The following is a 14,078-nucleotide window of genomic DNA, read 5'->3' as shown; positions in this document are numbered from 1 at the left end:
AATGTTTTGGTACCCCTTCGAAATTAATTACCTCATAACTTTAACACCTTCCATGCTCATGACGAGCTCAGCTCGTCATGCAGTACACTGCTCGTGTGCTCATGACGAGCTGAGCTCGTCATGAACAATGGGATTCAAGGGAGTGCAGCATCCAAGATGAATCACTGTAGCATTGAAGGTGTTAATAATAATAATTGTGTGAAGCATGTAAACTAATCAACAAATGCTCCTTTATATTTAGACACCACGTGGGAAACTAACTACTATTTGCCAAAATCTAATTTATTAATGAAATAAGAGTCAAACTAACATAGGTTTGTGATTACGTAAAAATAAAGAGTAAATTGCATGTATTTGTGTATGTGGTAGATTTGTATTGTGGCATAGAATGCAGATGGTAAGTAAAATTGCTTTAAATGTCCCTTCTGCTAGGTATTGCTAACATGGGTAATTAGAATATTGGGCGGTAAACAGAAGGGCTTATACTCTTTATCCAATTTCTGTTATGTTTACTTTCGTATTAGTTTCCATTTGGGCCTGATTGGCCTTGTCTGAAATTGACTGATGTTGAACGCGATGGTACACAGAAATTAAAGATGGCCCCTGAGCATGAATAGAAATGGCTGTTAAGTCACAAATGTATGGCCTATGCCCGCAGTGAGAGATGTCAAGGCCAGCCTGGCCTGCAACGGGAGTTGTGCCAAATAAACTATTTTAAAAGCAGGAGAACGGATGAAGGAACTGAGTTACAGAGGATGAAAATTACTTGACTGCAAGAGAAAGATACAAATAAGTGTAATAAATTATTAAGGTGAACATTCGATAAAGTCATGTGAACGCCTGGAATGAGTAAGGACTTTTGCGAATAGGTTTGAGCAAGGAGGACATAAGGTGATCACCACCACCCCTCCTTTAGACCAATCAGGATTGGATGCAACCCCTAAATATTTCAATTTTGGGTATAGAAAGATAGTGAAAGGGTATAAGGCTGGAGAAGGTGACCACTCTACACCGACCTCGCTAGCGCTAGCTGCGCTTTTCGCCTGCTTTACTGCTTTTAACATCCCGTTTTTGTATTTATGTTCCATCTTGGATCGGGCTGGGGCACTCTCGCGCATTCTCGCGAGATTTCGGCCTGCTGAGACTATTTGAGGCAGCGAGAGACGGTAGGTCAGCCTGGAGAAGGTGACCACTCTACACCGACCTCGCTAGCGCTAGCTGCGCTTTTCGCCTGCTTTAAACATCCCGTTTTTGTATTTATGTTCATTTTGGTTAATTTACCTTGTTCTTAACTGTAGCGACCCCCCTGGCCTCATTCCTGCACATTAAAACCCCCCTTGGGGACCATCACCGCTGCCTTTTGCGGGTCCGGGATCACAGGGTACCGGGGACTAATTTGAGCGCCATCTTGGATCGGGCTGGGGCACTCTCGCGCATTCTTGTGAGATTTCGGCCTGCTGAGACTATTTGAGGCAGCGAGAGACGGTAGGTCAGCCTGGAGAAGGTGACCACTCTACACCGACCTCGCTAGCGCTAGCTGCGCTTTTCGCCTGCTTTACTGCTTTTAACATCCCGTTTTTGTATTTATGTTAATTTTGGTTAATTTACCTTGTTCTTAACTGTAGCGACACCCCTGGCCTCATTCCTGCACATTAAAACCCCCCTTGGGGGACCATCACCACTGCCTTTGGCGGGTCCGGGATCACGGGGTACCGGGGACTAATTTGAGCGCCATCTTGGATTGGGCTGGAGCACTCTCGCGCATTCTCATGAGATTTCGGCCTGCTGAGACTATTTGAGGCAGCGAGAGACGGTAGGTCAGCCTGGAGAAGGTGACCACTCTACACCGACCTCGCTAGCGCTAGCTGCGCTTTTCGCCTGCTTTACTGCTTTTAACATCCCGTTTTTGTATTTATGTTCATTTTGGTTAATTTACCTTGTTCTTAACTGTAGCGACCCCCCTGGCCTCATTCCTGCACATTAAAACCCCCCTTGGGGACCATCACCACTGCCTCTGGCGGGTCCGGGATCATGGGGTACCGGGGACTAATTTGAGCGCCATCTTGGATCGGGCTGGGGCACTCTCGCGCATTCTCGCGAGATTTCGGCCTGCTGAGACTATTTGAGCCTTCTATCGGTCGCGCAGCGGTGACGCGCAGCGGGAGCGCCTTCATCGCGCCTGAGTCCAGCCAAAGTCCTGCCCGTCTGGCTCGTCTGCGCTAGGCAGGGCCTGGCAGGGCACTTTGGCATTCCAGGATGATATCTTCTGTTGATTTACGCGCGTTGCGCCGAGGGGTAAGTGGATGCCGCCATGGTACTTTGGATCCTCTTTGTGGTCCTTATCAGTGCCCTATTTGTTCCTTCATTCTCCCGGCACCACAACCCATCCTGCTTTTTCAACCTAAATCCCCTAGAGCTCGCACCACTGATCATGTACGGGGCTCAGATATCAGTTCGCCTCTCAAAATATTTCTTTTGAATGTAAGGTCTTTGGCCTGCCACTCGCTAGAAGTCTTCTCACTGATTAATGATGAAAATCCAGATATTTTCTTTTTTACCGAAACGTGGCTTCACGACAATTCAATGGCTGTGATTAACTTAGCCCTCCCAGTAGGCTATACCATGCACTCATCCCATCGTAATGGTAGAGGTGGAGGCATCACAGTCGTGGTAAAAACTTGCTATTCGTGTGCCTGGTCTCCCACCACTATAGCTGGATGCGAGAGTGCGCACTTCAACATTACTGTAAGTCCCCATTTCACCTTTGCGGGACTTTTAATCTATAGGCCTCCCGGTCCTGATGGAGCTTTTTGTGTCAGTCTTCCGGATGTGGTCTCCTCTTTAGTTTCGAAAACCAATAATTTTACGGTCATTGGTGATCTTAACCTCCATATGGAAGCCCCACTTTCCAACCCAGTCCAAAGCTTGCTTTCTGATCTTGAGGCATTTCAATTAGTCCAACGGGTTGAATTCCCGACTCATGTCGGCGGACACCTGCTGGATCCTTTTCTGACAAACATCTCCTCTAATATTGAAGTGCTCCAGCCCAAGCCTATGGCCTGGACTGATCACTATCTGATCGAAACGCATATTGCTATTAACATCCCTCTAGCCAATAACAACTTGCCTAAGACTCCTAAGCGTCCTTGGAGAAACTTGAACCTAGAGCACTTTCACCATCTGTTGCTGCAGCACCATCCTCAACCTCCTGAGGAAGTATCCCGTGGTTATGACGACTTTTGCAAGTGGCTTTAGCAGTCTCTGGATACCCTTATACCAGCTAGGTGGAGCAAGGCCAAATCTGGCTCCCCCAGTCCCTGGTATGATGAATCCCTTAGGGTATTGAAATCATCTTGTAAAAAAGCAGAACGCGCTTGGCGCAGAAACTATGATACTGATCTTAAAGCAGCCTATAGATCTTGCATCAGGACGTATCATAGGGCCATATGTTCAGCCAGGGCTGCTTTTTATTCACAAGAAATAAAAAACAGTACTAACCCTGCCAAGACCATTTTCAGGGTGTGCAAGGACCTCACCAACAAAAGAACTGCCTCCACGTTCATTGCTTCCATGACACACTGCGAAGATCTGGCCTCGTTCTTCGTTGAAAAAGTGGAGGCCATATACAGGTCGTTTGCTATGCCTTTTGTCAGGGAAATTAATAGTGCCCCTCTGGTCTCTAAATCCCTATTAGCCATTCCAGGTCCTACCCAAGAGGAGTTCCTAAATTTGACGATCAAAGTTAAATCTGGTTCTCCGGATGACCCTATGAGACCCATGCAATTTCGCAATTTCGCCGATTGCTGTTACCCGGCGATGCAGAGCTTAATTGATCTTTCTTTCAGAACTGGTAGTGTCCCCACTGCTTGGAAGCAGGCAACTATTATACCAATTCTAAAAAAACCTTCTCTTGACCCTTCCAAATCAGAGCATTATTGACCTATTTCCCTCCTTCCTTGGATGGCTAAATTAGCCGAAGCTCACGCCAATAAGATTCTATCCTTCCACCTGCAAGAAGCAAACATACTGGACAACTCCCAGAATGGGTTTCGAGCCGGTCATAGTACCGAGACCGCTCTCTTGGCGGTGGTGGAACATATCAGGAAAATACTAGACCAAGGTCAGATGGCGGCACTGATCCTCTTGGATCTAAGTGCCGCTTTCGACACGGTCTCCCACCACATCCTTTTATACCGCCTCGTGGAGGCAGGAGTTGGAGAACAAGCGCTTGAATGGTTTCGATCATTTCTTACGGGTCGAGCCTTTAAAGTTTCTACACCTCCCTACATCTCTGCCCCACGCCCCATTCTGCAGGGAGTTCCACAGGGTTCGGCTCTTAGCCCCACCCTTTTTAATTTGTATGTTGCACCGCTGGCGCAGGTAGCTGCCAGTCTTGGTCTTACAATAGTGTCATACGCCGATGACACACAGTTGGCGGTGTCACTTAATGGCGACTCCAACATGAACGCCCCCACCTTTCAGGCAGCCATCAAAGCTGTCGCCGGCTGGATGGAGAACAATCGCTTACAACTTAACGCCACCAAGACGGAGGTCATTCTTTTCGGTAGGGACAGTGAGCTCTGGGGAGACCAATGGTGGCCTCCTGAATTGGGTCCTGTTCCCACTCCTGTAGCCGAAGTCAGAAATCTGGGCGTATGGCTTGACGATCAATTGTCTTTTATTCCCCACATCAAGCGTGTTGCGGGAACTTGTTTTGGCGCTCTACAGTGCCTACGGCCTATTTTTAAATTTTTTGACGCGGACACTAGGCAGATCATAGTCCAAGCTCTGGTGCTGATCAGATTGGACTATGCCAGTTCCCTGTTTTTGGGTGTTAATCAAGCTGAGCTAGCCCGTCTTCAGCGGGTACAAAATGCGGCGGCCAGGATGCTGGTCGGCCTCCCTAAATTTGTTTCTGCTCACAGCACTATCCATGACCAACACTGGCTCCCAGTAGGCCAAAGAATCAAGTTCAAGGCTTTGTGCCTTACTTTTAAAATTCTCAATTTGGGCTCCCCTCCTATTCTGACCCAGCCCATTCTCCACTATGTCCCCTCAAGAGCTCTTCGGTCTGCAGGGTCTAATTTGGCCATTATTTCTCGTTTTAAAAAGTCCAGAATGGGTGGACGTTCCTTTTCAGTGATGGCGGCTACATTATGGAACTCTTTGCCTGCCTCACTTCGTTCCATTCCTGATTTGTTTCAGTTCAGGAAAGAATTAAAAACCCATTTATTCTCCTCTGTATAGCTCAGTGTTTCTGGTCCTCTCTGTTGTGTTGTGTGTTTCATCTCCAAAAGCGCCGGGACGCCTCTTGGCTGCGGCATCTGTGCGCTATACAAAATATAATAACATAACATAATAACATAACATAAAGAGTGCTGGTGCTTATGATTTCTAATTGCACGCTTCTTTTCCGCACCTTTACACAACATGCCATGCGACAAATTTTCTTCTTTATGGTGCAAGAGACTTTGCCATTTTTAGACTTTAAACTTTGTGGGGAAACAAACAAAACCGTCGCTGAAATTCTATTTCAGGAGGGAGATGTCCGAGTAGGTTAGAGGGACAGACAGACAGCTTGGGAACCTATCGTAAGTCCTGCGGTTCATGTTCTGGTGAACCATTTTTCATTAATAAGGTACCCTGCATGTCTTGCAGCTCGTCTAACTTATCACCGATTCAGGAAACTGTGTGAATGTGAGTGTGACTCTCGGTGTTATGGGCCCCATCGATGAGTAAATAATAAGAGTCTTCATCCTGGATTAGTGATATAGAGAAAAGGTTTATGTTAGCCCCACTGCATCAAGAGCACGACCTGCTGATAGGGAGGCATTTACCATAGCAGTGTATACAATAATATCTGAATCACCGGAGTTGCCAGGAAGGGAGGTTTAGTTGCCAAAATAATTCCTTTTTTGGCGGCAAGGGCAAGAGTCTTGGATGTCTGATACCACATTAATATTGCAAATAAACGCTTCAGGGGTAACACCAACTTATGGGGTTCTAATAGCCAGTTCGCCACAACCATGTGTTATGGGCATGTTTTATATTCATTGAGCCAGGAAAAATGGTTAGAAAGATATAGGATGACTAACTGTTTGAAGATGATGATTCTAAGAAAACAGTTATGCTTTTCAGAATGACAGACCATTGAAGATTGTGATGGAAATAAGGACACCTACACCAGGTAGAGGATTCAATTCTGTTAGGGAAGCGGATCTGTCCCAAGTGCCAGACACTGTGTAGACGAAGGGTCCTGATGATGTAGGCCTTATTTCTACTGCTACACCATTCCAAATTACATTAAAGAAAGGTGCTATCTTAGCAGGGCGAGGCAGTATCCTCTTTCTAATAAAGCAGATGATGGTATTGCCCCTACTATACAGGCATTGTTGGAGCAAGGAGTAATTTACCTTGGAGTGTCTCCTTATAACACTCCGATTTACCATGTTAAGAAGTTCATGGGTAATTCTTGGCATACAGTTCAAGAATCAAGACCTGAATGATGTAGGGGTACCAGAATTTCCAATTGTTCCTGACCCTTCCATCCTTTTGACAATTATTCCTCAGGATGCTAAATATTTCTCTGGTATGGATCTGCAGAATGCCTTTTTTAGCACCCCTCTTCATCCAGACAGCCATTATTTGACAGCGTTCTTTTAGTTCGGGTGTCAGTATTTGTATTCTTGTTTGTCTCAAGGGTATTGTGAGTTGCCTAGCATTTTTTTTTGTGGAGATTATACAGACGTGATTAATAATGTCTCAATGTTCCACTGTCACCAATTTAGAACCTGCCTGAGCTTCTGGAAGAACCATTTATTCTTGCCAGTCTTGTATCGTTCCTCACATTTCACTTTGGCTTTACGTCCGGCTTTTCGTTTAAGAGCAGGGTCTCTGAATACATACTTATAGACAATGGTTTTATCAAGGGGAATATCAACAGAGTATCTGGTTGGCAAGTGGTTGTAGTTGCAAACCTTTACAAAGGCCTTAATTTTAGATAGCTTACAATCTTCTTTTTGCCCGTCATGGCTGTTACTTTAAGTGGATAACGATCAATGCCTGCAACCAGGGAATGACTGTAAGGTCTGTCTGATGTGCCATCAACAATGTTCCTCACTATGACAGCTTTACATCTAGAGTATCAACCTCACAGGACCAAGACGGCCTTCCCGGGTTTAATACATTTACCCATTTTTGGTCTAGCTTGATGGCCGCCCTCAAAAGAAAAGCAGTTCCCTAGCATTTTTAACACAGCGGTGAAAATGATTTGTCCAATTTCTAGTGTGACAGTACACTGTTGCAGTATGTCGTTGAGATACTAAATTTGCAGTCCTACAGAGCAGCAGTGTAGGAAATAAACCAATTCTCTTCTAGTCACTCATGCACAGAAAGGATACAAAGTATAGAGAGACCAAGTCCAGTACTGTCAGGAGGAAGGCCATTATGTAGGGCAATTACTTTTCAACTTCTGGTGGACAAGTAAACACTGAATGAGCCGCATCCATACGGCAAATGACTGAGCCAGAAATGGTTAAAGGAATGCAGATGATTCTTGGTCTCTGTAATTATGTGAGACAACGGGTGTTTGATTACAGGACTCTAATAGTGTGTTACAAAACAGTACTGGGCTGTTCCTGGGAAGGGTGTGTGTGCAGGTCACATAAGTGTAAAGTTGGGGTTAAAGATCGGGGGGATCCTACCGAGGGGTATCCATTTTGTTGCAAATATTGGCCTCACACACCCTTGCAGGTGTCATGCTTCATCATAGGCAATGAACCTCGTTGGGTAGGCGGTGCAATCCCCAACGGGCAACACCTCTAAGAGGGGCTCTTTAGCTGAGATCTTTTCATCCAACTGCCTGTAGGTGAAGTGCGGGTGAGGGGCCAGGTTGATGTAGACGGAGCAGTGGTTGATGTAGACGGAGCAGTGAGTTAAAATGAGGCAAAGGGTATCAGGAACAAACTTTATTCCGGGGGTCCCTTGCTTCAGTTTAAAAATAGAAACTGGTCTGTACTCGGTGGAAAATTATGTTTCCTGGCTCGAGACTAGACTAGTAAGTGTAGAGGGCGGTCGACATGTTTCTCACTAAAGTACAGTGACACTTGATTCATCAGGACCTATCAAAGAAAATAATCTGTCTACAGAACTTGATCTACCTTAGTATCAATAACTCATTACAGATTATGGAGTGAAATACCTGTTTTACACTGATCCTTGCCTAAATTGGGAGACAAAGGCAGCCAATCAAAACAGGTAAGGTACAACAACCAAACTCAACGTGACCTGATACACACAGTCACATACTAGTGAGGGTGCCACTAGCATGTGATTAAAAACAGTAGTGAGTACTCACCACAGAGAGCACAGTGAGCGGCATGCCCCTGTGGATGAGTACAGTTAAAACCAAATGAACCAACATTCTGGGTGGTCTCGTGAGACACCAAACTCACCTATTGGTCATGTTTTATATGTAACAACAGTACCCAGCGGGTCATACATTGGGAGTGAAGCCTCTGTAGCTAAGGCTAGATGTGATCAAAAGGAGAGAGAGAGAGAGAGAACAACATACTAGATGTCACAAACACGGATTCTTCCTCGAGTGGCAGCCAGTGCCGGCCCTTAATTGTGTTGGGGGAGATGCTGCACGTTTTGAAAATACAGGCTTCTCACATACATAGAGAGTTGACACGTAAAGGGAGACATGATCTAGGAATGTTGGAGGGGAGACCCATGAGTCTATGTTCCCTTAGTGTAAGATGTCATAATAAACCATAATATTGAGGCAAATCGCCGTACTGCCCAACATGGTGGCTGGGAGGCAGAAAGTGAGGCATTACGAGGGTAAAGTGGTCTTGATACTTCTCCCCCTGTGAAGAATCTATTGTCAGTGTGGCGGAAAATGTAAGATAAGCCAACAGCCCGAAATTCTGGTTAGGTGCCCATAGCTGTAAACGTGCCCATAATGTTGATCCTCCAGTTGAATGCCCATAACAGTGACCATCGAGTAAGGTGGGTGTTGTTTAAAAACTACTGGCGGGTTAAGCATTACACAATAAGCGTAAAGTTAACAAGGCTAACAAGCAAGGTTAAGCTTCGCAGTGTACCGAGGTAACTCCTGTCCGTCTTGCAGCCAAATGCCATATTCGTAGGGCACAACAGCCGCCCGAGCGTGTGTGAGCAAGTTACCGCTTGAATGTGTGTCCATTCCGGCCCTTACCGAGCACAGTCGCTTTAATGTTGAAACACTTAACGCGTAAATAGAAGTGTTTTAAGAAGTGTTTAAAGAAGCATGGTTCAAAGCGGTGAATGAGTTTACCGTGTTAATGTGTTACCATGATGGACCCTACCGGGTACAATCGCTTTAGAGCTGACACGCTTAGAGCCTGATGAGAAATGTCCAAGGAAGCATTGTTCTAAGCGGCGAGGAAGTTTGCCGAGTTAATGTGTTGGCCCCATCCGTGCGCAATCGCTCTAATGCTGAAACGCTTTATGCATGAGTGGAAATGTTCCAGGAAGCGTTGTTTTAAGCGCGCGCTGCTAGCCCTTACTTCAAAACTCCTGTGTCAACGCTGATTAGCCTACCCCTCTCCGCCGGGGCCGGGTAGTGAGCTTCTGGTCGGTGGCCATGTATTTTATTGTGTAAAGGGGCGGATCCCTTCTGAGGGGACTACCGGACACAGCACCATACCGCGTGTCACGTGAGAAAGCTGGTTGTGGTTGGCGGCCATCTTAGAGTGGTGTCTTAGGTGTTGTCCAAATAATCAGGACAGTGGTGTTCAGAGGGTACTGAGATAATTACGCCCTAATTACAGAGAAGATTGAAATGTCATGCCCTCAAAATCGGCCATGTATAAGCACGCCAAACTAGGGGCAAATGTGCTCCCAATCGAGGTATCATTCAGAAGGCTAAGGCTACCTTAACTACATAGAGAGTGTCAGGATATAGGGTGACTACCATCTTTGAAGTTTTGAAGTGTCAGATAGTGAATCCTGCAACTTTCTTTGCCCATCCTATATTAGACTCGGAGTACAATGTGCATGACTGTGCAACCAACGTGCCTGCCTAATGAACCTAGTCGAGAAACAGAGGATCATATATCAGGTAGCCTTATCTATTTTGTTGATGGTTCTTCTACTATTGACCAGGATACAGGCTTAAGACACACAGGTGTAGCAGTAGTCAGAGCTTAACAGCATGATTCTTCTGATACACTCCACACTCCAGATTGTAGAGCAGTCAACATTACCAGCACATTATTCTGCAAAAGCGACAGAATTATTAGCACTGATAGCGGCTCTTAAGTAAGGAGCAGGGAAGGTTATCACAATGTATTTAGATTAAGCTTATGTGACTACCACTCTTTATTCCAGCATTATGAGATGGGGTAGGATAGGTTTCCTCAAGTCACGCGTAAGTCCTGTTATGAATAGGAACCTCCTAGGGTCTTTAATAGAGGCACTTGTGTTACTACAGGCAGTGGCAGTAGTAAATGTGCAGCACATACCAATTAACAGGATTTTGTGTATGGGTTATGAACTAGCAGATTGTGCAGCTAAGATGTAGCAAGGCGCACTCCCCCGCCTGTGCCATAAGGTTCACTACAGGTCAATGTCCTGCTGGCTTAGACTGCCTGGCTGCCAGATTCTGAATCTAAACCTAAAATAGATCGTGCCACTCTTTATTATTCGGAGACAGCACATTTACAGCTGCGAGAATTGCAGGAAGTTGCCTCACCGCATGAGAAACAGTTATGGGAGGATAGAGGGTGCTCTTAGTCAAGAGATGACCCAATATATATGCAATTCTTTATAGGTAACCTGTGATGCCACAGTCTTTACTTATGATAGCTCTTGATCAATTGCATTTACCAGCTCATATTTCAAGAGATCCCTTGTTTATGCAAATACAACAAGATTGGTGTGTTACCAATCTGCATTAAATGCTTAAAAAGTACCTACATAATTTTCTCCAAGTCCTACATTGAAAGAATAAATTCTACCATTACATGATCACTTGGTCATAGAGGAGGAATGTTATGAGAAATGTGAATTGTGAAAACATGGTGTAACAGCAAACATCAGAGTGTCACAAGGCTATATGTGGTGAAAGAAAGTGCTGGCCAAAAGCTCATGCTGATAAGAGAGAGGTGTAGAGTTTACTTTAGAACAGAGTGCATGGCCTGTACGTTCATAGTTAATGGAACACTTGTGTTTAGCAAGATTAAATGAATGTATGGCCTTGGCACACAAGCAAGCCCAATTCTAGTCTCTGTTTTCAAATAGATTTGAACCTGATTAGACAACATGAGTAGAAGATCAAATTAGCCAGAAACACACTGAATCTGATAAGAGGTCTTAAGGGCACAATGGTAAAGCACACTAACCAATAAGCATGCATTCAACCAAAAATACACACGCATTAAAAAGTAGATGAATACTTCAATTGTTAAGTATAGTTAGAAACTGTGATAAAGAAAGACTAGAGAATTAGATTAAAGTCTAGTGTCACAGGTGACCTCATGTTTGTTATATTTAATGTATACCAATATTTAATTGACCAGTAATCATTTTTCTGAATTTTTGTAACCCCTATTGTTTAACTCTGTATAAAAGAAGCTGCCTGTGAAGTAGCAGATTGAGACCGGCTGTTTACTGATACAGACTTGGAATTTCCCTGCCATAACAGTAAAGAGCTGGTTTTACATTGCCAAAGGGAATTCTATTATTCTTTCTTCTTAAAGTTACCCTACAACTATGATGAAGACTGTCAAATGTCAGTGACATACTGGTAGCAATATTCTCCTCCTTAACTGATTGCATAGGGCTTTGCAAGAATCTCAGTCTGTTCTCAGCTGAGGAGAAGTAGGAGGCTACAATTTTCTGCAGCACCACCTAAACATCAAACTTATCCAACTGATCATTGAATGCCTTTATTATCACTTTTAATGTGTGGCATGAGCCAAATCCTCATTAGAGATGTATCTATCATTCCCCCATTGCTTTTACTGGCCTATTGTTTAAGTGTAACTAACCATCTAAATTAAAGGTATGCAGTTAGATATCCTTCCAATCTAAAATGGCACCAACCCTTGTCCTAACTGATATCTGCTAGCTAAAGAACTTCTATCATCACTAAATAAGCCAGGTGTAGTTTTATAAAGTAAAGAGATGAGGCCAGAGATAGAGGAGATATGAGTGGAGATTCATGGTGTTGCATACACATCAACTGCTACTGGCTTTGCCAATGATTGATGCTTTTAAAATACACCAGCACTGGCAAAGTTAAAATACAGAAAACATTTTTCGAAATTTGCAATTAATTGTATTTTATACTTGAAAGTATAGCAAAACCTTGTCTTCTATTGTTTCAAGGTGGCCAACATATTGCATGACGCAACATGATGGGCACAACCCAACCCAACAGTGGCCATCTTAAAAGCATGAAAGTTTATTCCATACTTTCACAATGTCTGATGTCTTGCAATGAGGCAGCCATCTTTAAAGTACATGAAACAACATTGCCTATACTTTCAAGTATAGAAAGCAATGTGCATGCCTGGTTGTCACTATTGGTTCTGTTGATGCTGGCACCTTTTAAAATCATCTGTCATTGGCAAAACTGCCTGGTTTGCTCCTTGTGAGTTCTGGAACTGCCTTTGCAACACTTAACCTTAGAGGAGGCAATATCAGTGCCAGGAACACAGAGGTAATTGGCCTTTATGGACTTTGGGCTCCATTTGCCCGTTTTTACTATAACAATAGAGAATAAAAATCCATTATTCATTATTAATGTAACAAAAATGGAGGCCTTCACTGACAACTGAGTTAAGCAAAAATGCTTTTAAATATGCGTGTGGGCATGCTTACTGGGAAGTGTGTTTATTTGAGAGACTGCATGCATATGTTTGGGCTTGTGTGTGCCAGTGAAAGGGAGTCAGAGACAAGTACTGATTGTCAGTGAGTGAGAGTGGGTGAGATTGGGTGTCAGTAAGTGAGCATGAATGAGTCATGTTGAGTGAGAATGAGTGAATCAGAATAGGAGTGACTGCAAGTGAGTGGTAGCGGGTGAGTGAAAATGAATGAGGAGGAGTAGGAGGGAGAGTGATGGAATGGGGTATTGTGCTTGTGTGTCTGCCATTAGTCCTTTCATACTGAAAGGGATTCTTGACTTATAGAAGCTCCCTTGGCAAAAATACTGATGCTAGCATAGTGAACGCAATACTTAGCATGACAGGCATGGTAACTGGGACAAAAATGCTGGCACTGGCAAACTAGAGGTAATTCTTGGCATATGGGGCACCTGTGGAGAAAGGCAGGTGCATCATACTTGAGGAAATTGTTGGCTTATAGGGCCCATGTGGCTAAATGTTTTTAGCATATTGGAGGTAATTCTTATCATAAAAGAGGAGAACCATAGTATATTCTAGGGAGGAAACCATGACAAAATGATGGCCTGATTTATTAGTGGCAATGTTTTTCTCATACGTATCACTCGTGGTATATGGATGACTTTAATAGCAAAATTCTAGAACTGGCATATTGTGTGCAAATTTCTGGCCTACGCGGAGACCCTTGCATATAGGAGGAACCAATGACCATTGGGGTTTACACATGACAAATTGCTGGACCTGGCACAATAGAGATCGTATTTGACATATGGGGCACCCATGGTACGTTTTTATTTTTAAATGGGGTGAACTCCTGCAGCAGGTCAGGCTTTATTGTCTTGGCACACCACAAAAGGACTTCAATAATTAATGAGGGCTCTTTAAGTGCCTAGAAGTATTTAACACATTTATATGAAAATTGTGCTTTAAAATAAACTATTTTTTCTAATTTTTAAAACAATGTTAGGGGTAGAACACACAAAATGCCTCTGACTCCCACTCCAATCCAGGGTAAACATTATACCCATATACAACTACAGGGAGAAAGTCGGTCTGAGAATTGACACAAAAACCTTGAATGCTCAAAAAGTGAACTTCTCACCATATCGACATAGCTTGCCCAAACACTGGCTTGAGAAAAAGTGTCTCCATCAGCCCACCCATTTGGCAGAGCATCGTCATTTGGAA

General features: G+C 44.0%; 1 protein-coding gene and 1 pseudogene across 4 annotated transcripts in view; both read right to left on the bottom strand.

Annotated features, from left to right (window-relative positions):
* Positions 1 to 14,078, bottom strand: part of GULP1 (GULP PTB domain containing engulfment adaptor 1) — a 2,138,858-nt gene that overhangs the window by 2,062,882 nt on the left and 61,898 nt on the right. The gene's annotated exons all lie outside the window — the stretch shown is intronic.
* LOC147730580 (large ribosomal subunit protein eL27 pseudogene) lies at positions 6,777 to 7,195 on the bottom strand (annotated as a pseudogene).

This window comes from Lissotriton vulgaris, chromosome 2_1 (genome assembly GCF_964263255.1).
Source record: "Lissotriton vulgaris chromosome 2_1, aLisVul1.2, whole genome shotgun sequence".
Classification (NCBI taxonomy): domain Eukaryota; kingdom Metazoa; phylum Chordata; class Amphibia; order Caudata; family Salamandridae; genus Lissotriton; species Lissotriton vulgaris.
Note: the sequence above shows the minus strand (reverse complement) of the source record. Positions and strands in the feature narration are given on the sequence as shown.